At 37.7% G+C, this 13,080-nt stretch overlaps 1 protein-coding gene across 12 annotated transcripts in view; it reads left to right on the plus strand.

Annotated features, from left to right (window-relative positions):
- Positions 1–13,080, plus strand: part of Mef2 (myocyte enhancer factor 2) — a 48,222-nt gene that overhangs the window by 1,327 nt on the left and 33,815 nt on the right. The window lies entirely within an intron of this gene.

Here is a 13,080-nt window from a genome sequence, read left to right on the forward strand (position 1 = left end):
AATTGAGGGGCAGACTAAAGAGCATCTCAAGAAAAGAAAAAAGAATCAAGAGGCGAACATTGCCTCCCCCACTTACACTGTGCGAAACGAACTCAATTATTACCTCACATATGTATATATTTGCATTGTGTTCGTGCGAGTGAAAAAAAAACCCAGCGAAATGCTGTTACAAAATCACTGCCCGGGTAACTGGGTTTTTTTTCGATAATTTATTGTAATTGTTTTATTTGCATGCTAAATGTTTGATGCAATTTTTCCACTGGGTCTGGAAAATCTTCGGTACATGAATGGATTTTGCACAATCACGATACCAATGCGTTGTTTAAAATGAGATATGACTTTTTATTATAAAGCATTTCCCAGAAAAGAGGATGATTTTGAGATTTGGTGATAAATATATAAACTATTTGTACATATATAGTTAATAAAAGCAAACTTTTCGTGGACAGGACCCAAAGATACATACTTACATCCTGAAAATGTAAGAAGAATCTTAGCTTTTTGGAAATTGTAGCCGAAATTCGCTCAATTTCATCGACGTAGAAAACCAATTTCAACTATTCCACTTCTTATGAAGCTTCATCTTTCCACAAAAGAGAAATTGATGGAAATTTCCGTTAAATGATTAATTGAATTCATACTATTAACCAATGAATAAGTCCCAACACGAGCCTAGCCGTGAAATACGATATGATAGTTAAATCCTTGCACTTAAGACTCTTAACGTAAACCCTCGAAATTGTTCACAACCCTTTCTTCCCAGTTAGCGAGTGCAAACATCGCTTATTGAGCTATTGTCATTTTTTATGCCATAATATAATTGTTCAATAAGCTTACAAGCAACGGCAGAACAAACAAAAAGCAAATAAATAAAACAAGTTTTTAAAGTACACGAAAAATTCAGAATGCTGGAATTGTTGTTGTGTTTGCCGTCATCAACTTCTAATACTCCATGTGTTTGTGTATTTACACATGTATGTATTTGAGCTTTAATATAATTTGTAAAAATATGCGAATTAATGTTGCTGTTGATGGCAAGAAACAAGTTTTTACCGATTTGTTAGAATTTTGTTTGTGATTAGGAAGTGCGCGATTGAGTCAGCCCAATGGAACGCAGCAATTGTCTGGGAAATGCACGTGTTATTGGCCCAATGATAAGGCCAAATTGGCTAGATGGCAACAATGTGCAGAAACATTTTCGAGTTAAGGATCTGCAGAAACTCCGTCTTTAAGTTGAGGAATTTTCGTTTCGCTTTTGTAAAATATTGCCGGCCAGGTCTGATTAATTATGGCTTGTCCGCTGTAGTTGTCGTTCAAAATGCTCAACTAGGCGTCGTCTATATGGATATAGAGTGTGTGTGTGTGTGTGTGTAATGGCACCAGTGTGTGTGAGCACTTAATGGGTGTGTGTGCGAGGGGCGGGCGTCCAGTTGAGTCCGGTTTCGTTTCGTTTGGCAGTTGCAAGTGCAGCACGGCGCTTGAAATACCCTATCAGAGGGTCTTATAAGCTTAGGAATGCAGTAAATCATTGGAAGTCATAAAAACTATGTATAACTAAGCATAAGATATGATCCTTCAGGTCGAAAATGGTCAAAACAGTAAAGAATCATGCATATATTGATCCTTTACATTGAATTCTTTGAATATTATAACCATCTTCATTCCAAACTAGATATACATAGTACCATTATTAAATTTTCCAGTAAGCTGCTCTATAAAAGATACGTTTAGGCTAAAAGTATGCAGTATTCATCATATCAGACAGTGCAATAAAATATTGCATCAAAGTAAAAAACAAAGATTGTTTAGTATATGGAATGTTTGATTAAGTTACGACATTGTTTCTAAGCAAGTAGTTTAGATAAGAGATTCTGATTATTGTAGAAGTATTTTGTAATGTCGTTTAAGGGTATTTCAAGTGTGGTTTTCCCAAACTATTGTATCTTTCTGGTTCCGCGTTGGTTTTGATATTGCATTTTTGAAATTTCAGGCACGTTGCAGGTAACTACAATGGAGGCAGTTGTAGTTGTTTTAGTTGCTTGCCGTTGTCGTTCTGCATCTTGCCTGTTTTTTTTGTGACTATGTGGCGAGTCCGTTTTTTTTTGCCATTTACCAGAGGGGAGATCAAACTTTTCCATGCACATGTTTTCCAATCTCCCGCTTTCTATTCTCCGTTTGCGGCTGCGATTGTTAAATAATGCTAAATGAATTTGCCTTAAATCGGACAGCTGATTTGGCAGCTGACTGTTTAGAGAGAGAGAGAGAAAGAGAGCGAGAGAAAGAGGAGAGGGCGAGAGGAAAACAAACATATTTGACAGACTAACTGGCGGAATTTGTTTTTTGATTTCTGCGGGGGGATGGGGATGGGTGTTGAAAAGGGTGGAAAAGGGGCGGTGGGCGGCAGTTGTATCAATTTGTGCGCCGCACTTTACACATGCGTCACAAACACACTCAAACAGGCAATTTTCGAGAAATTCAATAATAAAACGCAGAATATGATAATCAGGCTGAAAAGAGGAAAACAAACTCACCACAGGCTGTTTATCAAAGAGAGACAGAGAGAGAGCTTGCTCTCTGACACACAGACACAAAAAAACGAATTGAGTAAGGAGCAGCTAAACTCCCCTTGCCACCCACCGCCCCACCATGCCCCTTATCAACCCCACTCACAGCTGGGCCACTTGTTGATGAGAGAGCAGCAGAGCGAGAGAGAGAAAGAGGGCAATCTCGCGCGTGGCGAAACTCACCACTTTTGGGGGCATCGATTGTGGTGGCCTGCCGTGCCGCCCTTTTTTCCTCAAGGAGCTCCTTTTACTGGGATCTCTCTCTCTTGTTCTCTCTCTCCTGCTCTCTTTGCGCCCCCCACCTTCCCCTGCACTGTGTAAAACTTATCAAGGTCGTTGGTTGGCTTGGCGTCGCTGCTGCTGCTTTTTTTCGCTGTTGTAAGCGGGTTTTTCTACTTGTCCGCCCTCCCCTTCGCCACCCCCCTGGGCAGGTTGGCCATCATCCTTTGGCAAGAAATTCTTTTGCTTTTATGTTATTGGGTTTCTCCTGCTTTTTGCTGTTTCGCATGCCTTTGGCTTGTTATTCGTTATTCGTTATTGTGCTTGTTGTTGCTCCTCTGCTTCTCATTGCGGTGCACTCGGAAAAAAGTCCTTAAAAACGAAAAACAAAAAATGATGTTCTATGTAATGGCTGTAAGAACCCTCTTATAAGGAAAATAATAAGATATATCTCTTGAGTGTAAGTCAATAATACCCCAAAATTACAATATATTAGTAATGATATGATATATTTTTCTATATGTGAATATTATTGGTTATAATCTCAATTTTTTGCGCCAAATGTTTGTTAATTTCAAGGTATTCTTAGTTATCTCTAAGTGTTTGCTGCCTGTTTAAGTGTCTCTTTGCCCCCCAACAACCCCCCTTTCGACAACGCCCACTGTGGGCATTTCAGTTGTTGTTCCCCCTGTTTAATTTACTTCGTTTACCTTGCCCGAGCCCTTACAATGCGCGTGTCCCTGATCCTGGGTTTTTCCACCTCCTGGAGGACCCACCTTCACCTCCGCACTGCGCGTATTTGCTTTATGTAAACAGCATGAAATGCCACTGGAACTTTACTAAATTGTTTGAAATTATGCTCGCTAAAAGTTGCCAGGGGATTGCAGCAGGGAATACCTTCTTGTTTTTTTTTGTGTTTCTTCACGAGCTCGTTAGATGCGGCTACAAAGTTTTGCCATGAAAATGATTTGGGCTAACTTTATGGTTACACTTTAAATGGCAAAATATTCCTTTAGAGTGCAAAGTCAAGAGTTGGTTACTGTAAACGGATTATAAGTTGAAAAAGTTAAATAAATGAGTTGATATTGATACATGACATAAATGTTAAAAGGATTATTTGAAAATTAAATATTCAATCTTTTATAGAATGGAATCTGTTGTAAGGTACATTTATTCTACATTCAAATGTAATTATTTGCTCCAAAATACAAATATCACTATTAAATAAATTAATATTAATTTGATATTTTCATACAGTACAAACAAAAAGCCAAAAACTGAAATGAATATTAAAATGGTACTGAAATTCTCAAGTTAACAAAAATGATAATGATAATATTACATTATAATATCAAGTTTAAATCTATCTTATTTTTTTAGGAATGTGTAACTACGAGTATTAGCTTTATTATTTAGATCATTTTAAGTATATGTATCTCTCCTTGTGAGTAATTTTTTTTAAGTTTTCGAGAGGTTCCTCCATCAGAGAACTTATCGCGGACTACCAAAACATCAATTATGTGGGGACATGATATTCCAGTAGGGTTTTCCCCCCTCGGAATTCCTCAATTCCCCAGCTAAAGCGGAATACCAGTTTGCTCTGCTCCAAACTCGTCACTTTTAGCTCGTAACTAGTGCAGTAGCAGCATTGCGATTCGCGAGATAACCAGATTGCAGCAGAAGATTGCACCACGGTGCGTATACGTCATGTATCGGCGCTTCAGTCCCTTCACCTCTGCTATTCACTCCGGTTTCCACTCCATCGGCACTCCACTGTGCCACAGGTTGGCGCGCTTTAATGCTGCCATCTATTTTTAGCCATTTCTAATGAGCGGTTGCTATTTTTAGGCCAGGTGCTCGTGTTTGAGCTTTCGCCCCAGCCGCTTTGCAATACGATTTTGGTTTCGTTTTTCCCTGCAGAAGTTGGCGGTTGATGGGGGGATTGGTGGACGGACTGCTAGATGGACGGTTGGATAGATGGATAGTTGGATGGTTGGATGGACGGGTGGAAGTGGCCACTTGATTGCCGATCTTTGGCTTTGGCCTCTGTTTTGGCCGCTTGTCTGGCTTTTTGCCTCTTTGCTTCTGCTCGTTCTTTTTGCCAGATCATTATCATCATTGCTGGACATTGCAGTTTCGTTTTTTTTGTGGGCTGAGGGGGAGGGAACTGTTTTTGGCCAGCTCTGGTAATTGTCTTGTGATGGCATTGATCACTTGAGCCCAGCTAGTTGAACGGGTTTTTTATGACTCGAATGGGAGAGGGTATTACGTAGTGCATAGTGCATAGTGCAGGTTGATCCCAGTCACCCAAAATAAATAATAAGTAGCACTTACAGTGAAATAAAATAAGTTAGTCGCTATATTATGGTAAAGAAACTATAAGAATTGAAAATACTCAAGACCATTTATTAACTTCCAACTTTTAATTTTTTCAAGTTTTAAGTTATATATTGTCTATATGATTACATAAAAAAGAATATACAATTTTTATTTCAAATAATTTTAAAAGGAAAAACCCATAATATTGCGAATGCCTTTTAAGATCTATCGTTCTTTCAAAATATTTGAGGGGAGAAAGTCCCATTATGTTACATTTTTATTTTAAAATCAATCGTTCTTTCAAATAATTTTAAAAGGAAAGAATCCCATTATATTACGAATTTCTTTTAAGATCTATTGTTCTTTAAAATTATTTTGAAAGGAGAAAGTCCTATTGTATTACATTTTTTTTAATCTATCGTTCTTTCATATAATTTTGAAAGGGAAAAGAGCCATATTACATTTTTCTTTTAAGATCTATCTCTTTTAATTAATTTTAAAAGCAAAAAATTCCATAAACGTAAGATTCAACTTAATTGTTTTTAGTAAGGGCATTTACCATTCCAAAGACCCAAAAATTGGTCTCTTGAAAATTGCCAAAAAAGAAAAGGTCCAAAGGCGAAAAAACCAACTCCAAAAAATACTTCATTTGTTCCACTTGTGGCGTTGAGTGCCAAAAATCGCCAACATCATAATGTTTGATGACTGTGAAAGTTTCCGAATGGTTCATTAAGCCGCTTAAATACACTCCGCACAGACGTGTGTCCATTTGTTGTGTAGGGTACAGTTTTGTCCGATTCTCGACGGGCGATCATTAGAATCTAAGCAACGGGAAATAACCAGAACTCATACATTAGCCAGGTTAGCTAGTTAAGTTTGGCTCATGGTGCAGGATGAACTACAAGTTAATGCTCTGCGAAGCTTAACAAGAAACACTCAATCAAAAAGTCGTGGGCCTGCCTTTGGAACTGAATAAAATGCCACTTTTGACCACCAACTGGTCAGCCTTCAAATAGACATTTATGAGTCTAATTTTAGACCGAATAAATATAGCGTTACAATTAGAGACCTAAACAATGGACAGAGAAACAGTTCAATTCGGCCATAGCCAAACGACACATGAGAAAGGTAGGCTGCCTAACGAATTATCTAAATTATAGGTCATCCATAAATACCTGGGAGCCCACCAGATGCGCTCGTTCATCCAGTGGGTGGGACTTTGGAGAAAATCACCTATGATGACACTGGAAATGAACTGTGACCATCGTAGGAGTTGACCTTCCGGGTTTATTAGAATAGATTCTTTTTATACCAGTAGGTGCACACCGAATCGATTTCGTTTTTAAACCCCTTTAATATAGGCAATTAGTTGTTTAAGGATTCAGTTAGAGAGCAAAGGGGTTCCATTGGCGTTTCAAATATTTATAAATATCTATTATAGCGTGCAGAACCGTATGATTATTATCAGTTACATGGAGGTTTTTAACTATGACTAATTTTGGTTTATTCAACATTGAAAATAAAATCATTGGAAATTCCTGATAAGCATACGAATTTCTTTCTTAATTAGGATATTTTTTAACACATGTAAGTGACAAGTGTTTTATAAAGAGACTTACCTTAAAAGTTTTTTGTACGAAAAAGGTTCCCTTTTGTGTTACCCTTAAGAAACATCTTTGGAGTTAAGGGCGGCATAAAGTTTTCATGCTGCCAGCAAATTCAATTGCCGCAAAAACAAAGCAAAACTTTTTAATCAGGCAAAGTTTAAGTGAATGTAAATGAGCAATAAAGTGACTTAATTTGTGCTGATGCGTAAAAAGCGAAAATATCTGCTGCTGGAATTCTTCGAGACCCCTTTCAAGGAGCCGGGGGCACTCGATCAAATCATAAAAATTACAACTCATCTTTGCACTCAGACTTTTCAGTTAATAAGTTTCTAGTGCGCTGCGAACACGATTGTTTGGCTATCCACAAATGAAATAAATAAATATTTGGCTTGCCAAAAAGTTCTCTCCCTCTCTCCATATGTAGGTATTTCTTCTTTGTTATGAATTTATAATCGAAAAAAGAATAATAATAATAAATAAATAACAATGAAGCAGCTGAAGTATTACCTTGGGATCATTAGCAATTCGATGAGGTCGTAGAGACAGCTAGAGATGGCGATAGAGGGCTGGAAAGAGATGGAGGAGGCGGTTTGCCACGTCATGGTCTTGTCTCCGCTAAAAAATCTTTTGCAAACCGAACTCGACTCTACTTGATTTAATTGCTTTCATTGGGTTAACCATTATTAATGAATAGGAAGAGTTCTCTCTTTCGCAGCTATTATTTTGGTTTCGCTAACGGGCAACTGTCTTTCAGATAATGGAGATAACATGGTTTCGCATAAGATAACTTATTTTTGGTATGACTATTTTGGAATCTAGAGATTGGGGCTAATCTCCGGTCTAGTCTCTAGTTCTTCTCGTTTTTGTTCTCTATTGTCTTGCCGTCATTGGGGAGTTCTTCAGCTGTTTGACAACCCTCCAAAATCTTCTCCAGTCTGAGGAGCTCTTAGGTGGACTCCACTGAACAAAGTAAACATTGCCATTATTGAAGTGCGGAAATTGAGAGTTCTTGTCTGTGAAATACCCTGTAAGGAAATTAAAGTTATCTAAAAATTTGTCTAAAGTGATAAAAAGTATTACAAAAGGTTCCTAGAGATAACAGCTATCTAAATGCTTGATTATGAAATATCAAATGAGCTAAGGACAGATAAGGTATGAGATACTAGGGATATTAATATTAGGGAGAACATTCATTTAAAGAATTATGATTACAGTACAAACATTAATATCAAACATTAATATGTGTATTTAAGAACTAATATGCCCTAAGTATTTGAAATACCAGCATATCAGCAATATTTCAAATGACGCATTCTTCCTAGCGACAGTATCCCAATAATCGACGCAAGAAGAATGGAAAAAACAAGAAGAATTCTTTGCTTTGACAGCTTTCAGAATTGGACACTTTCTGCTCATCGTGTCCCAGTGATTAAGGTGTCAATTGGGCAAAAAAAACAAATAAATCGAAGAAACATCGCGGCAGAGGTACGGAAAACATATAGTAAACACAGTTAAGCTGACATCAAAATCACATAAGAAATGAGTTTTTAAACAACACAGCATCGGTGGCACCAGCAGCCAAGGAAAAAATACAAATAAGAAGAAATATAATAATGAAAATAAAAATCTTAATCAAATAACGAAAAATGGTTACGCACACAAGGCCTCCGAAAAAGCGAATGTTTGGGTAGATAGATTTTCGATGCCAGAGGGGGAAAGGAAAAAATATTTGGAGGGGTGGGCATGATAAAGCAGCTAAGCAAATAAATCAATAATGAAAATATTAGAGGCGACAGGTTCACAAAGTGTTTTATATGATTTGTGGCCCACTAGCTGTGTCTCTGTTCTGCGGCTTTTTCGGCCAAAAAAAAGAGGTATACTGGGAAGAATAGCATAGAACAACAAATAGAAGACAACCGGTTCTCAAGAGATTTCACGCGTGAGTCGTTAAACGTCAATTAAAGCTTAATACGATGTCCGAAAAAAATGAGCAGCAGAAGTCCGGGCTCAAGTTCGTTTTTTATTTGTTGATCGAACTTTTAGCTAAGCACGTGAAACTGAAAAATCGCTGAAAGTTGCGCTTGCTCGGAAATCGACCAGTGGTAATACGACAGACCCCCATACTCCCACCTACCCCTCAGCGATCGTGCGTTTAACTGTTAACAAATCGTGCACACGCTGATGTCATATACGGGGATCACCCCTCTCGCTCTTCCCCTACTCGCTATCTCACTCTTATCGCGGGTGTGATGTCATTATGCAGCCGCCTCTGATGCACTGTACAAAATATCAGCAACATTGGTCATCGATTTGGAATTTTACAGAATTTGTCAGAAGCGATTATTTTATTACCTTTTTTTTAAGACATTTGATCATAACACAAGTATACAGAATACCTATGATATTTAACAAACGGTTTGGAATTCTTTATTTATAACCACTATCAATAGAATTAAAATTTCGTTAGGAATAGAAACCGTAGAATTTTTTGTTCATATTTGATACTAATCAAATTCAATTATAAACAAAATATTTAAAATAATATATGGAATATTATAAAAAGGATATTTAGTTCTAATTTAATTTCTATTTTATATATAAAACTAATTATATCAAATCATACTTTAAATATTTATTTTAAAATAGGTTATTAGTAGAAATTTGGTATCTTGAAGTCTCCTTAAGTCGCATTACTTTCAAAGTTCTATTCTTTTAAATGTGAAAAAGTTTCTACTTTTTTAAGTTACCTTAAATACTTTAGCTGTACGATTTTTCTCAGTGTGATGGTGATTATTGTTGCAAAACTTTAGCCTCTCGGGGATCTCGCTCTCTTGATTTCTCTCCGAGTTTATTCTAATTGGATTGTGTGCGGTTCAAACCGGGAATTGTTGACTTTTTGTGATGTTTGTTTATCACTTTTGTCGCTTGTTCTGCTTGTGCTACAGTGCAGCCTGCCTAAGAGCAACCATCAATCAGTGGTCCACCGTATGGGCGGCTTTACCGAAACACTTCTGTGGCCCATATCACTTTATCTCCTCATTCTAGTTTTCTCACTGGCAATAAATGCTAATTTACAGCATTTGGAATTTACACGTGACTTTAGTTGAGGGCTTCCATCTCTTTTTAACATTTGGAAATACTCATGTGTGTGGTGGTGGTGTTGATTAAATGAGTTGTTGTTGCTTGGATTGCCTTTTCATTGTTTGCTCTCGTTGTTATTGACACTAAATATTACGCATACGACGCGTGTGATGACAAAAAAAACAACAGTCATCCAGATGGTGTAATGTAAGCAGGCCTTATCTAATAGTTAAGATTTTTAGTAACTTTTTCTATAAGCTAAGTATACTATGTAATTATTTAAGAAGAAACCTTTCTAGGAAGAGATTTTAAAAGTTTTTTCCCTTCTATTCTTTCTGTATAATCTTTTAACAATTGAAAAATCATTTTTAAAAAGTAAAGACTGTAAGGAAATCCACTTCTTTCAGTTCCATATTACAAAAAATATAGTTTCTTAAGTGATTCAGCTATTCCGCCACTTGTGGCTGTGTTCTTTATCTAATTTTCCACACATTTTCCAAGCATCACACAACTTGTTTGTTGTGAAAATCCATAAACTAATTAAACAATAAGGCATAAGGGTTGAGAGAAAATGCAATAACCGAACGTTGTTTGTTGTATCACCGAATTAGTTTAGTTTTCCGCGGTTTCCCGCCAATTTCCCTGGCATAATTGGCTATTCCGCCTTTCGTATGTATGAGAAAAAATAGCCCTAAGCAATCAATTGTTTGTTTCAAAGGTTGTTTTAAATGTTATCCCTTGCATATTATCTGGAAATTAAACAATTTGTGACATGCTGGCTTTAATTGCCTGGGGTTTACCGTGGTCATTTTAGCTGCCTTAGAATGTTCTACCGCTTTCTCCACCGCTTTCTCCACCTCTTTCTCCTCCAATTCGCGTGGTTATATCTTCAAGGTCGCCGGCGACAGTGGGTGCAGATTGCATTGAACTTGAACGGGGGTTGGTCGAGGGTCGATTCTGCTCACTGGTTGCCAAACGGGGGGCGTGTTCTCTTTTAATTTCGCGGTGCGTGGTCACCAACACACTTGCACAGACCGAACACTCGAGCAAAAACACCCACACTTTCACTCAAAAAGTGCATACATACAGGCGCTTGAGCTGAAATCTCAGTGCTTTGCACTCGACGCCTTTCGGGTATGCAATGAAATTTTTGTGAAAAACACCCACTTACTCCTCCACCCACTCAACCTCTGCACTTGTGTGTGTGTGTGTGTGTCTGGGGTAATGCATAAATTAATTGAATATTCAAATATTGCACTTTTTGTTGCCAAACGGCTGACGTCAGTGGGGGAGAATTCACGTAGGCGCCGGGGGAAACGCTTCAACTTTAAACTTTCCGTCTATATTTAGCATCTAAAAAAAGAACAAACAGTGGAGAAAGTTTTTCCGAAACAGCCCCTATAAATGTTTTCGTTTATATTTTCGTTTTTGGCAGCGTGTTTTTAGGAAACAAGCCACGAAAGTGCTGCCTACTTTCTTCGGTTTTTTGCTTTGTTTTATTGCTGCGGGGTGAGGATACTTATCATAACACTTGATTCAATAAAGCCGCAGAACCGCACTGGCAACAAAAAGGAAAGCCGCCAGTCAACCGCAAATCCCATTTCCTGCGACATTTCCACAGAAACTGCAAGTGAAACTCGAAATTGAAACGCAAGCCAAAAGTCGAAGCTCATTACGAATGCAAAGGGCATTCCGCCTGCATTTGACGGCATTTACTAGGGGGTAGAACCTTCTTGAAGTATCCCCCACGCTTCTTTTCTGACTACCAGTACTCTCGAATCGAGTCCTACTGAATTTCTGAAAATAACTCGAGATTTGTGGGAAAATAAGAGTTTTAATGGTTAAGGTTAGTGAGGGCAATTAGGTATTTTGACCACAGAACGAAAGTTATCCTTATTTGTGGGATTTATTTTTTAAAAACTACCGAGATTTGTACTTAGAAATGTCAAAAGTAACACTCTGTTTACGGTTGTCTTTAACCATCCTGATTATAACATAGATTAATACAGATACCTTCCTTAATACAGTAAACTAAAATAGTATTCATAGGAAATGGGTTTCATTAGAATATATCTATTTGATCATATTACCACTTTCCTACACAGAAATAATAAAAAGAGATTTCATTCCCTTGAAAATACAAGTTGAAACTAGGAATTTAACAAAACAAGTATTATTTCTTTGAATAGTTTTGTCAGTTTAGAGTATTTCAAGTTCGGTGAGTGGCTCTATTCTTTCCTTGTTGATTTACCTTCCAACTTTATTTATCAATTTGCAACTGCCGCCGCAAATCGAGAATTCAAAACACAAAGGCAAAGTCAAAGTCAGATTTTGCCACCTGTCGGTGCCATGGATAACCAATGCTACATTCCTCCATCCTATACCCAATCCCATTTCCACTCCCCATCCGAAACCCACTCACATTTAGATGGGAATAATGGCCAGCTCGTTTCAAGGACATTTTGTATGCGTCAAATGGCGTAACGTAACCATCAACATTTGCCCCCTTGTCCATTCTAACTTGTTTGCATTTGCATGGGAAAAACTGGCCACAGCGAAAGTGAAGTTTTGCCGGCAAGTCACGACGTTTTGGCCATGGTCTATGACTATATAACTATATTACAAAGGCCCAGCAACAACTGAGTGCTGCATTTGCATTCCTAGTTATTCTTTTCGCTCTATTCTGACTGTCGCAGCGGAAATTCTCCAACTCTTTTACCCTTTTTCACTTTTTTTCTTTTTGCCGCCAATTGATTGACGCCGCACGCAGTTTGAATATTTGATGTCCTGGAAACGGCAAATAAATTGGTTTATCTAACCAAAACATATAAATGTTTTACTTGTTTTGGCCATAAAAATAAATTGCTAATTCTTTGTTGCTTTTGCCCCGGCAGTGCGATTTTCACGCTTCAATTTTCAATCTTCCATCTTCATAAATGGGCAAATTCGATGGGTGCCAAGCACCTGATGGTACTTCAGCATAGAATCGGGTTACCTATCGATGAGCCATGTATTATATCCTTGTGTCCCTGTGTGTATTCGTATGTAAATATGTTTCATATCCTCATTTTCTGTGCGGTTTTGACAGGCAATGTAAGTTATTGGTTTTTAATGCGCCTCTCGTGCGCACGAAAATTGTGAAAGGGTGGTGGACTTGTGGGTATATCTGCTCCTGAAAGGCCCATCAATAACGATGATGGGTGGCAAAGAGGTATCAGAAGGCATATTATGCAAATATGCAAATTATACGTGAATTACCAAAACATATTGAATTATGTATTTTGAATATA

Source organism: Drosophila suzukii, chromosome 2R (genome assembly GCF_043229965.1).
Source record: "Drosophila suzukii chromosome 2R, CBGP_Dsuzu_IsoJpt1.0, whole genome shotgun sequence".
Classification (NCBI taxonomy): domain Eukaryota; kingdom Metazoa; phylum Arthropoda; class Insecta; order Diptera; family Drosophilidae; genus Drosophila; species Drosophila suzukii.